Raw genomic sequence first — 12,738 nt, 5'->3', positions numbered from 1 at the left:
TTCAGTAGCTAGATATTTATTACAGCTACGTAAAGTGTTCAGTAGTTGTAAATTTATTACAGCTACGTAAAGTATTCAGTAGCTAGATGTTTATTACAGCTACGTAAAGTGTTCAGTAGCTAGATATTTATTACAGCTACGTAAAGTGTTCAGTAGGTAGATATTTATTACAGTTACCTAAAGTGTTCAGCAGCTAAATAGTTATTACACCTATCTAAAGTGTTCAATATCTAGATATTTGTTACAGCTGCCTGAAACATCCAGTAATTGAATATTTTTACAGCTACTTGAAGAGTTCAGTACTTGGATAGTTAATACACTTACCAGAAGTGCTAAGTGCTTGAGAATTTGATACGGCTACTAGAAGTGCTGAGTGGCTGGAGATTAATTATAGCTACTAGAAGTATCCAAAACCTAGATATTAATTTAATCTACTAGAATACGTGGATAATTATTAAAAGTATTTGAAGTGCTAAGTACTTGAAGACTTAATCTACTTACTATAATTGTTCAATGCTTAGAAATTTAATACAGCTACTAAAAGTGCTAAGTTTCTGGAGAATTACAGCAGTTATTAGAATTTCTGAACCTAAGGATTTAACACAACTATTTGAAGTGCATGATACGTGGGGTTCGAATATGTACACGCTATCTGATTATCAAACACAACTGTTTGTAATACGTAACACCTGGGGATCGAACACAGCTACTCAAAGTACTCAGGATATAGAGATGTTCCTTGTTGCTTTTATATTCCAAATATTTTAGATAGGATATATGGAGCGTGAAATGTTTTAGACGAGTTATGGTGTATGAAGCGTGAAGTATTCTGGGTGAGTTATGAATGATATATGAAACGTGTCTTCACGTTTGTTTTAATATGTAGAGTGGAGTATTAGATCGCAGTGATATGCTGCTTCCATCTAGTGGCAAACGTAGGCAGTACCGTGACGAATAATTGGAAGCATGCGTAGTGGCTTTTGTCTGGTAGGACAAAGAGTCAATAACATTTCTTAAGTTAGCAGAGAAGCCATCAGCTGATAACATCTCTAGACGTAAAGATGTATTGACGTTACAATACTTTGTTTAGTATCCTTCCGAGCAAAGATCTCAAACTTAAAGTCTGCCTTTCCCTGTGTTGGAAACTGAGGTTGGAAACAAAGAGTCAATGAGTTACGGGAGGATGTTTCGATAACCTGTTTCATCCATGGCTGGCGAACTGTGTTTTAAACATCAGTAAACTCGCATACCGATGGAGTCAATTAAGGTAAGTAACTTTGGGTCTGAATTAACATCAGAACACTAACTGTATGACAGACACCGACTTTACGATAACACATAAATACTTTTTAATTTAATCGTTGCTTAATTTGTATGCTGGAATTTATTATCACTATAAACTGTAAACACTTGTTTACAGAAATTCGCTTCCCATGTTCTAGGGTCTCTTGACTAAGTCTTTATACTGCAAACACAAACAAATATATTTAATGTTTTGTTTTTGTTTTTAGCCCTAAAGTTGTTTGGGATTTACAGAGCATTCTTTAACGTCAGATTTTGTCTGAGTATCGTGTTTTCCACACCTGGAACAACAGCTCTGTTACAACTGATTAAAATACTGTGTGACGTGAATGTAACATCCCAATTCGTTTGGAGTATCCAGATTATGGACACTCAGAAAAATAATATACAAATAAAAAATAATGATCACATTAATTTCAGTTTAAACATTTCATTTAGCACATAATATTTAAAGACAAAAAATTATTGAAAACTGAAACTGGACCACAGAAGTACATCTGGACTAAACCAATGAAGTACGAGTGTGAATAACCTGAAGTTACAACCAATGAAGTACGAGTGTGTATGACCTGAAGTTACAACCAATGAAGTACGAGTGTGTATGACCTGAAGTTACAACCAATGAAGTACGAGTGTGAATAACCTGAAGTTACAACCAATGAAGTACGAGTGTGAATAACCTGAAGTTACAACCAATGAAGTACGAGTGTGAATAACCTGAAGTTACAACCAATGAAGTACGAGTGTGAATAACCTGAAGTTACAACCAATGAAGTACGAGTGTGAATAACCTGAAGTTACAACCAATGAAGTACGAGTGTGAATAACCTGAAGTTACAACCAATGAAGTACGAGTGTGAATAACCTGAAGTTACAACCAATGAAGTACGAGTGTGAATAACCTGAAGTTACTGGAAACGTATGATTCCGTTTTAAGCGGCTACACATGGCTTAGACCTAATAACTGGAAATTTACATGAGTTTGTGATTCACTTGATCACGGTGGTCTGCAGATGTGGACCACATAATATGTCCAATGGTCCAGTTACTGAAATGTATGCTGCTTCACAGTGAACTCTAAAGAATCATTAGCTATCCCATCAATCCTAGTTACATAAAGACTTTTCCGTTGAATTCCGTGCTTTTGATTTATGTACTGCATGGTAGTTTCAAACGATAGATTTAATAAAATACGGAGGATGCGTTTTCTTTGAGAGAAAATCTCAAATGCTATAAATATCAGTTATGGCGTCAGTGTTGAGGAAATTCCAATGTATGGCTATTCAGAACTTCATTTTTCTTTAGATATTACTACACTTTTCAACTTATACATCACTTGTCTAAAGTAAGTTACCGGAAGTCTTCACTTCTTCTCTTTTGAGATATTTTAATTTTTATTTCTTTTACAGAACGAAACCGACGCAAATAAGAAAATCGATTAGCAAACCTTTTCATTAATATACATTTTTTAGCGTATTTAAAGGGGTCATAAAATAGGCCAGTTGGTATAACTAGGGGCTGTTTGTTGTTGTTGTTCTTTTTCGTAGGGTCAAATCATGTATAGTTTTACATTTGTGAATCCTTCAGAATTACTGCTGTTTTTAAGAAATATGTATATTTCATCCATGTGTATGCCTATATATATAATATAGACATATTTATGAATGGAGGTAATGCTGCAGCTGTATCTTTAATATTTTAATTTAGATGTTCGTTGCTAGAGGGATTGTTTCGTGACGTCATCTAGAAACTTCATACAAGTTAAAATATCTGGAAGATAAGAATCCAGAAAGTGCATGTCATGACGTCACCCAGAAATGTTATGCAAGTTAAGAATCTAAACGTTTTATGTATAAGTACAAAGTAAGTAATTATATAAAAATGACTCTTGCTTCAGTCTAGTATTAGGTAAATCAATGAACGTATCAGCTCAATGCCACTGAGTGAGTTATTAAGTTCTGTGACTTAGTGAGATAAACAGTGAATTAATTAGTGGGTTTCGTATCTATCAGCGAGAAAATCCTACAAGTAAATAAGTGAACAGTTGTTTCGGAGTTTCTAGTGAAATGAAGCCTACGAGTGAACATAGCTTAGAGCAGTGGTTCCCAACCTTTTTTATGCCCATATGTTCTCGCACCCCTCACAGTAATTATTTATTTAAGAATAAAGGTGAAGGTGGCCAAAACAAACATTACCTCGTACCCCTGGTTGGGAACCACTGGGTTAGAGGAAACGCTATTGAAGAAAAATTACGTTATTATCATTATGTGAACAGAACTTGGCATTATTTTATAAAAATCTAGAAAATCCCGCCAAGCGATAGAACATGTTATAACAGTATGATTATAGGAGACTACGTACACTATACGGAGACGAATTTGTTCCAGGAAGATGGAATTGTGGCAAGTTGGTGTGTGTTTGTGTTAGGGGATTGTACAGTTATAATAGTTCTAGAAAGTGAAATCATTCTCTGAGAAGGGAATGCATTTCTGTATAGTTTCTTTTGTAATATATTACGTAGAAATAATTATTAGGTATAGTTAAGATGGCTATACAACCATATTGAATTATTGGTCTTATATGAATGTTTATCAAAGAGAATTCATCACACCCACGAACGAGTTTGTTTGTTTATTTGTAATTGAGTGGAAAGCTACATAATGAGCTATTGGTGCTCTGCCCACCACCAGTATTGAAACCAAATTTCTAGTACTTTAAGTCCGTAGACATACCGCTGGGGGGACGGGGGCACGAGCGAGACCCGCAATATATTTGAATTTGTTTGATTTTCGAATCTGGCGCAAAGCGACACGAGGATTATCTGTACCGGCTGTCCTAAATTTACCATAGAAAGACTCTAGGGGAGGCAGCTAGTCACAACTACCCACCGCCAGCTCTTGGGCTACTCTTTTACTAACAAATAGTGGGATTGACCATCAAATTATAGCGCCCCCACGGGTGAAAGGACTAGCATATTCTGTGAGACTGGGATTCAAATTCTTTAGATTGCGAGTCACTTTACACTTTATGGTGTACGAAACGAAAGAGCTGTTATGGCTTGTTTTTGAATTTCACCCAAAGATACACGAGGGCTGTCTGCGTTAGCCGCTCCTAATTTAGCAATGATAGTCTTAGAGGGAGAGCAGCTAGTCATCGCCACACACCGAGTACTCTGGGGCTACTCTTTTATCAACAAATAGTAGGATTGACCGTGAATTTATAATGATCTCACGGCCGAAAGGACGAGCATGTTTGGTGATGAGAATTGGAGCCCACGACCAGTAGGTTGCGAGTTGAGTGCCCTCTAACCATCAGATCGAGTCAGATCAAGAACCGGAAGAAAGGGAAAAAGAAAATTATTGTACGAAAGTGCTTGAGAAGTTGAATAAAAAATTAACTGTGTTAAATGCCTGATTTCCGTCTGGAGTTTTATTTGTTATTGAATTAATGTTTCTAATGTTTTCTGGCATCGAGACTAAAATATCAATGTAACTGAAATGTAGGGTGTGGATAAAAAATAAATATGTTTATTGACTATATTATAAGCTAAGTTTTAACATGCTGTTAGATTCGGGTGTTGCAAAAACGTTTCTAACATAACTTACGAATTTCTCCGTTTTTTTCTTGACCGGTGTGAGATGAGATGTTATTTATGAAAATATATTGGTGTCTTGAGTTGGTGTTTTCTTCTGTGATAATTCAGGATGTTTTTTACTTTTGCGTCACAAAGAGTCGCAGATGTGGAGGTATTTATTTTACTATGAACATTTTAATAATATTTATTTATTTTACTATGAACATTTTAATAATATTTATTTATTTTACTATGAACATTTTAATAATATTTATTTATTTTACTATGAACATTTTAATAATATTTATTTATTTTACTATGAACATTTTAATAATATTTATTTATTTTACAATGAACATTTTAATAATATTTATTTATTTTACTATGAACATTTTAATAATATTTATTTATTTTACTATGAACATTTTAATAATATTTATTTATTTTACTATGAACATTTTAATAATATTTATTTATTTTACTATGAACATTTTAATAATATTGCCTTCTTTGTTAATTATTGATTTGAGAAACTTAATAAAGATAGAATAAAGTTTCTTCAATATGGCGTCTGTTGAGAAGGCTTTTTTTTATATATTTTTTGTTTCTTCTGAGAGCTTCCAGGATGTAAAGTTTGTAACCTTGATTGGTCCAGCACATTTGAGGGTTTTTATTATCACGTCGGTTATTTCATCTGATGGTCATGCATGGCCAGGTGGTTAAGGCACACGACTCGTAATCTAAGAATCGCGAGTTCAAATCCCCGAGTCACCAAACATGCTCACCCTTTCATCCACTGGGGATTATAATGTGACGGTCAGTTCCAATATTCGTTATCAAAAGAGTAGCCCAAGGATTAGCGGTGGATTGTGATGAGTAGCTACTTTCCCTCTAGTCTTATACTGCTACATTAAGAACGGCTAGCGCAGATAGCCCTCGTGTAGCTTTGATCTAAATACAAGAAAACAACAACAATATATTTCAACTTCGTAAAAATCTAAAAAGTCAGGGGAGGGTATAGAGCAGGTAGGATATATTTTTGTCTATTTTGAATCTAGTGAAGTTTGTTTGTTATTGACCTGTCTGTGTCCTGCTTATAGCAGGTATCGAAACTCACATTTTAACGTTTTAAACAGTGATGCTTTCTGCTGAGCCTTTCGTTGGGGGTGGAGGTGGAGAAATCAATGGAGTCGAACCTGGGTTTTTAGTGTTGTTTTTCTCGGCGGATTACAATTTTGTAGGACACAGAGCTGTGATCCGCCCCGTATTATCGTCTGTAAGTTAGTTCTTTACAAACATGTTAGGGTATTTGATTATTAGATCCGGAATGTTTTTGAGCCTCATGAAGAATGTATTGAGTGTGAAAACATTCTAGGAATGGTTTGAGCATGTTACTGTTGAGTGTGAAAACATTCTAGGAATGGTTTGAGCATGTTACTGTTGAGTGTGAAAACATTCTAGGAATGGTTTGAGCATGTTACTATTGAGCATGAAAACGTTCTAGGAATGGTTTGAGCATGTTACTATTGAGCGTGAAAACATTCTAGAAATGGTTAGAGCATGTTACTGTTGAGTGTGAAAACATTCTAGGAATGGTTTGAGCATGTTACTGTTGAGTGTGAAAACATTCTAGGAATGGTTTGAGCATGTTACTATTGAGCGTGAAAACGTTCTAGAAATGGTTTGAGCATGTTACTATTGAGTGTGAAAACATTCTAGGAATGGTTTGAGCATGTTACTGTTGAGTGAGAAAACGTTCTAGGAATGGTTTGAGCATGTTATTGTTGAGTGTGAAAACGTTCTAGAAATGGTTAGAGCATGTTACTGTTGAGTGTGAAAACATTCTAGAATTGTTTGAGCATGTTACTATTGAGTGTGAAAACGTTCTAGGAATTGTTAGAGCATGTTACTATTGAGTGTGAAAACATTCTAGGAATGGTTTGAGCATGTTACTGTTGAGTGTGAAAACGTTCTAGGAATGGTTTGAGCATGTTACTATTGAGTGTGAAAACGTTCTAGAAATGGTTAGAGCATGTTACTGTTGAGTGTGAAAACATTCTAGGAATGGTTTGAGCATGTTACTGTTGAGCGTGAAAACATTCTAGGAATGGTTTGAGCATGTTACTATTGAGCGTGAAAAGGTTCTAGAAATGGTTAGAGCATGTTCCTATTGAGTGTGAAAACGTTCTAGGAATGGTTAGAGCATGTTACTATTGAGTGTGAAAACATTCTAGGAATGGTTTGAGCATGTTATTGTTGAGTGTGAAAACGTTCTAGGAATGGTTTGAGCATGTTACTATTGAGTGTGAAAACGTTCTAGGAATGGTTTGAGCATGTTACTATTGAGTGTGAAAACGTTCTAGAAATGGTTAGAACATGTTACTGTTGAGTGTGAAAACGTTCTAGGAATGGTTAGAGCATGTTACTGTTGAGTGTGAAAACATTCTAGGAATGGTTTGAGCATGTTACTATTGAGTGTGAAAACGTTCTAGGAATGGTTTGAGCATGTTACTATTGAGTGTGAAAACATTCTAGGAATGGTTTGAGCATGTTACTGTTGAGTGTGAAAACATTCTATGAATGGTTTAAGCATGTTACTATTCAGCGTGAAAACGTTCTAGAAATGGTTAGAGCATGTTACTATTGAGTGTGAAAACGTTCTAGGAATGGTTAGAGCATGTTACTATTGAGTGTGAAAACATTCTAGGAATGGTTTGAGCATGTTACTGTTGAGTGTGAAAACGTTCTAGGAATGGTTTGAGCATGTTACTATTCAGTGTGAAAACGTTCTAGAAATGGTTAGAGCATGTTACTGTTGAGTGTGAAAACATTCTAGGAATGGTTTGAGCATGTTACTATTGAGTGTGAAAACGTTCTAGGAATGGTTAGAGCATGTTACTATTGAGTGTGAAAACGTTCTAGGAATGGTTAGAGCATGTTACTATTGAGTGTGAAAACATTCTAGGAATGGTTTGAGCATGTTACTGTTGAGTGTGATAACGTTCTAGGAATGGTTTGAGCATGTTACTATTGAGTGTGAAAACGTTCTAGAAATGGTTAGAGCATGTTACTGTTGAGTGTGAAAACATTCTAGGATGGTTTGAGCATGTTACTATTGAGTGTGAAAACGTTCTAGAAATGGTTAGAGCATGTTACTGTTGAATGTGAAAACATTCTAGGAATGGTTTGAGCATGTTACTATTGAGTGTGAAAACGTTCTAGGAATGGTTTGAGCATGTTACTGTTGAATGTGAAAACATTCTAGGAATGGTTTGAGCATGTTACTATTGAGTGTGAATACGTTCTAGAAATGGTTAGAGCATGTTACTATTGAGTGTGAAAACGTTCTAGGAATGGTTAGAGCATGTTACTATTGAGTGTGAAAACATTCTAGGAATGGTTTGAGCATGTTACTGTGGAGTGTGAAAACGTTCTAGGAATGGTTTGAGCATGTTACTATTGAGTGTGAAAACGTTCTAGAAATGGTTAGAGCATGTTACTGTTGAGTGTGAAAACGTTCTAGGAATGGTTAGAGCATGTTACTATTGAGTGTGAAAACGTTCTAGGAATGGTTTGAGCATGTTACTATTGAGTGTGAAAACGTTCTAGAAATGGTTAGAGCATGTTACTGTTGAGTGTGAAAACATTCTAGGAATGGTTTGAGCATGTTACTATTGAGTGTGAAAACGTTCTAGGAATGGTTTGAGCATGTTACTGTTGAATGTGAAAACATTCTAGGAATGGTTTGAGCATGTTACTATTGAGTGTGAAAACGTTCTAGGAATGGTTTGAGCATGTTACTATTGAGTGTGAAAACGTTCTAGGAATGGTTAGAGCATGTTACTGTTGAGTGTGAAAACCTTCTAGGAATGGTTTGAGCATGTTACTATTGAGTGTGAAAACGTTCTAGGAATGGTTTGAGCATGTTACTATTGAGTGTGAAAACGTTCTAGGAATGGTTAGAGCATGTTACTATTGAGTGTGAAAACTTTCTAGGAATGGTTTGAGCATGTTACTATTGAGTGTGAAAACATTCTAGGAATGGTTGGAGCATGTTACTATTGAGTGTGAAAACATATTAGAAGTGGTTAGAGCATGTTACTATTGAATGTGAAAACGTTCTAGGAATGGTTTGAGCATGTTACTATCATAATATTTGTACCCTAGTGGCATCTTGATATATATGTGGACTTACAACGCTAGATAGCTTACTGTGTAGCTTTGTACTTAACTTCAAACAGAGCGAATTATAATTTTTCGTGTTACAATTAAAGTCAATACGTTCAAAGTATTTCGGGTAGGTCTTAATGATAGAATCTGTGTAGGTGAAGATGACTGTTGAGAGAGGTGTATAAGGTGATTTTGTGGTTATTTGGTGACATCACACAGTGCCTTTTAGTGCTTGTTGTTGGTTTTGTTTTTGTTTCCTGTCAGTTTGCGTGATGAGTTTTAACACAAGAAATTTGAAGATAGAACATAGCAGCTGCACATTAACAGAAGTTATTACGTTTTGACTTAATCTTTTGTACTTACGTCAATGTAGATGTAAAAAAGGAAGTCCAGAAAGTTAAAATCTACAAATTATACTGTTTACTGTTCAATTGTTTGTTTTGTCTGAAATATCGTAGTTCGCAAGTATATGTAGAGCCAGCCTTAAGGCGAAACGAGATAGGCAGCTGCTTTAGGTCCCACTCTTGAAGTTTGGAACCCAGTAAAATATCCTGGGTTGTGTGCCAAGACTAAATTAAAATAATAAAATTCGATCTTATGTGTCTGAGTTGATATGATAGCCGAACAGACAAGTTACACGTGTGCTATTGGCGACCAACAAGCACGTGCGCTGATATTGTGACGTCATATGTTTTGAACAATTGCTATTTAACTCGTAGAAGAGAGAGAGCCCCAAGGGATACTCTGCCTTTGAGCTACGAAAACTCGACGTTTCTGGGTGTTCGATAAATTTTCTAGACGACTTAGCTTATTTTAGTTTGTTGTTTTTTTTTAAAGAGCCACCTGGCTGCCAAACCAATAAGTTGATAACACCAGTTAAGTATTTTTATTTCATTTGCTGCATTGTTGTGTTAACAGAATAATACAACAATATGAAGATGGCTCTGGATTATATTGTTGCTTATTTCTTTGTTTTAGACGGACTAACTTTGGTATTGTTTCGTCGTTTCACAAGTTATATTTGTAGAGTTTTTGGAACTTTGTGATGCTGAATTCCTGTTGTTTCACCGAGTTGGATCTGGTTTTCAATCCAACAACTATGTTGAAACAAAAGGTGACAAATCTTGACAAGACATCAGAATACTACGGGTTTATATATTTGTTGTTGAAGCTAAAACAGTGAAAACAATAATAGAAATATTTAAACGAATGAAAATTGTAACCAAAATCTCTCGAAAGAAGTTTGCTGTATCATTGATAGCTCTAGGACTTCAATAAAGATGAATTTAACATTGAAACGTGTCTTAACATCTCAATGTTTTCCAGCGGGTCAGCGGTAAACTTATATATTTATAAAATTAAAATAAGATGGCCGACTCCTTTTGGTAGGCAGAGCACAGATTTTCCAATGTGTGGCTTTCGTTAAAACAAACAAACCGAAACTCTGTGACGTAATTACCTGAAAATATCTCGTGTGTGTGTGTATATATATATATATAAGTATTTTATTTGTTATAAGTAGAATCTAAAAATTTTATAGGATGGGACAAGGCCTAGAGCAGGGATGGCGAATCTTATTGAGGGTCTTTACGCAAACTGGGGATAATTTTAAAAAAAATCTCTCGCTTGCCCATGGTAAATTTTAGCAGCAGATTATCATTTGTTATTATTCTGAATAATTTTAAATAAAACAGCTTTAGGAGTTACATGTTATTAATAATTATAGTAATTCACAATAAATAATGAATTAGTAACAATAATAATGGACTTTTTTATAGGAAAAATAAGGAGTCCTCTTGTTTATTTATGTTTATTCATTGTTTTACTGTTAACAGAAAGCATTTTGTGAAATGATAAACTTTGGTTCATATTATATAACATAAAACAAAACCAAAGAGAGGAAAATCGATTTGGTTTGTTTAGAATTTCGCGCAAAGTTACACGAGGGCTATCTGCGCTAGCCGTCCCTAATTTAGCAGTGTAAGACTAGAGGGAAGGCAGTTAGTCATCACCACCAACTATTGGGCTACTCTTTTACCAACGAATAATGGGATTGACCGTCACATTATATTAACCCCACAGCTGAAAGGGTGAGCATGTTTGCATTAACACATGCACACCGCTGTTTCAGAACATAAGGGACATAATAATTTGTCACACTTATTGATCATGTCAAACCTTTCAGTCCATGACTGATTCTTGAACTGTTGCTGCTACTTCCAGTTGAAAGTTTTTGTTTCTTTCCTGGTTGAGCTGAAAAGAGTAAATACAATTTAAAAATACCAATTAACTTAAATATGATAATTTAACTTACCGTAACATAGCAGCAGGTGAAAATGTATGTCATTGATATAAAAATAGATCTATAATTAACTGATCAAAAATATATGCATGCCACGCCAAATAACGCAATTTTAATTCATATATTTGCAGTCCCCCGCCAGTACATCGGTAAGTCTGCGGATTTACAACGCTAAAATCAAGGGTTCTCTTCCTCTCAGTGACTCAGCCGCTAGCCCGATGTGGCTTTGCTATACGAAAAACACATAAATATTTACTACACAAAAATAAATGCATATTTACCGTTATTATCACTGAATATCCAGTATTCACTCGCAAATAACAGGTAAAAAATATAAGGAGAACAATACCAACATTTTATTTTTACTAGCCCTGCATGACTAGGTGGGTTAAGGCGTTTTACTCGTAATCTGAGGCTCGCGGGTTCGAATCCCGATCGCAACAAACATGCTCGCTCTTTTAGCAGTGGTGGCGTTATAATGTGATGGTCAATCCCACTATTCGTTGGTAAAAGAGTGGCCCAAGACTTGACGGTGGGTGGTGATGACTAGCTGCCTTCCCTCTAGTCTTACACAGCTAAATTAGGAATGGTTAGCGCAGATAGCCCTTGAGTAGCTTTGCGCGAAATTTGAAAACAAAAACTATTTTTACTTAAATGCTGATGTTTGCACTGGGTCTGTGAGGAATTCAAAACGTGTCATTCGATGTCACATATTCCCGCAACCGCAAAGCTGACGACAAAAGGGCGTGAGACGTCTGCTGTGAACATTTCTCACTGTTCTCAGGTTGGAAACAAATCATTCACTGCTGTATTTGACAATAATGATATGCATTATATATATATTTATTATGAGTTAGCGCCAACAAAAGTTTTTCGCGTGCCATAGGTTCGCCATCATTAGCCTAGAGGCTAACGTGTCAGACTGCAGATCCGAAGGCTCTTAGTTAATGTTCCTTTACCACAGCGACAAAAATCTGAATTTTGGGGCCGTGGATGCATAATAAGAAGAATGATCAAATCAAACTATTCGATTAGAGTAACTTAAAAGTTGACAGTGGATAATACTGAGCGTATTCTTTTCTTCTAGTTTCTAAGTAGTTTGCCTTTGTGCTAATATCCAAAATAAAACCTACGTTTTTGTTTGTTAATCAGTGACTTGACTAAACATGAAACTTATGGTATTTTGAGTTATCGCTATACTTTAAAAGGAAGAAAACAACCAAAACACTGAGATAAGTCAGTGCAATTATTCTGAAATATTGCGAGTTCAAGTTTGGTTGAGTTGTTTGTTTGAAGTCAGACATAAAGCTATACAATGGGCTGTCTGTGCTGATCACGCCACTGGTATCGAAACCCAATGTTACACCTAGTTTCATGTTTACTTCACACA

General features: G+C 35.5%; 1 pseudogene across 1 annotated transcript in view; it reads left to right on the top strand.

The window, feature by feature from the left end:
• Nucleotides 1-970: 970 nt before the first annotated feature.
• The window catches only part of LOC143223602 (dual specificity tyrosine-phosphorylation-regulated kinase 4-like), a 64,763-nt pseudogene continuing 52,995 nt past the window's right edge, over nucleotides 971-12,738 (top strand). Inside the window, exon 1 of the transcript XR_013012974.1 lies at nucleotides 971-1,267. The product of XR_013012974.1 is annotated as a dual specificity tyrosine-phosphorylation-regulated kinase 4-like (transcript). The remainder of the gene's footprint in view (nucleotides 1,268-12,738) is intronic.

This window comes from Tachypleus tridentatus, chromosome 8 (genome assembly GCF_004210375.1).
Source record: "Tachypleus tridentatus isolate NWPU-2018 chromosome 8, ASM421037v1, whole genome shotgun sequence".
In the NCBI taxonomy this organism is placed as follows: domain Eukaryota; kingdom Metazoa; phylum Arthropoda; class Merostomata; order Xiphosura; family Limulidae; genus Tachypleus; species Tachypleus tridentatus.
Note: the sequence above shows the minus strand (reverse complement) of the source record. Positions and strands in the feature narration are given on the sequence as shown.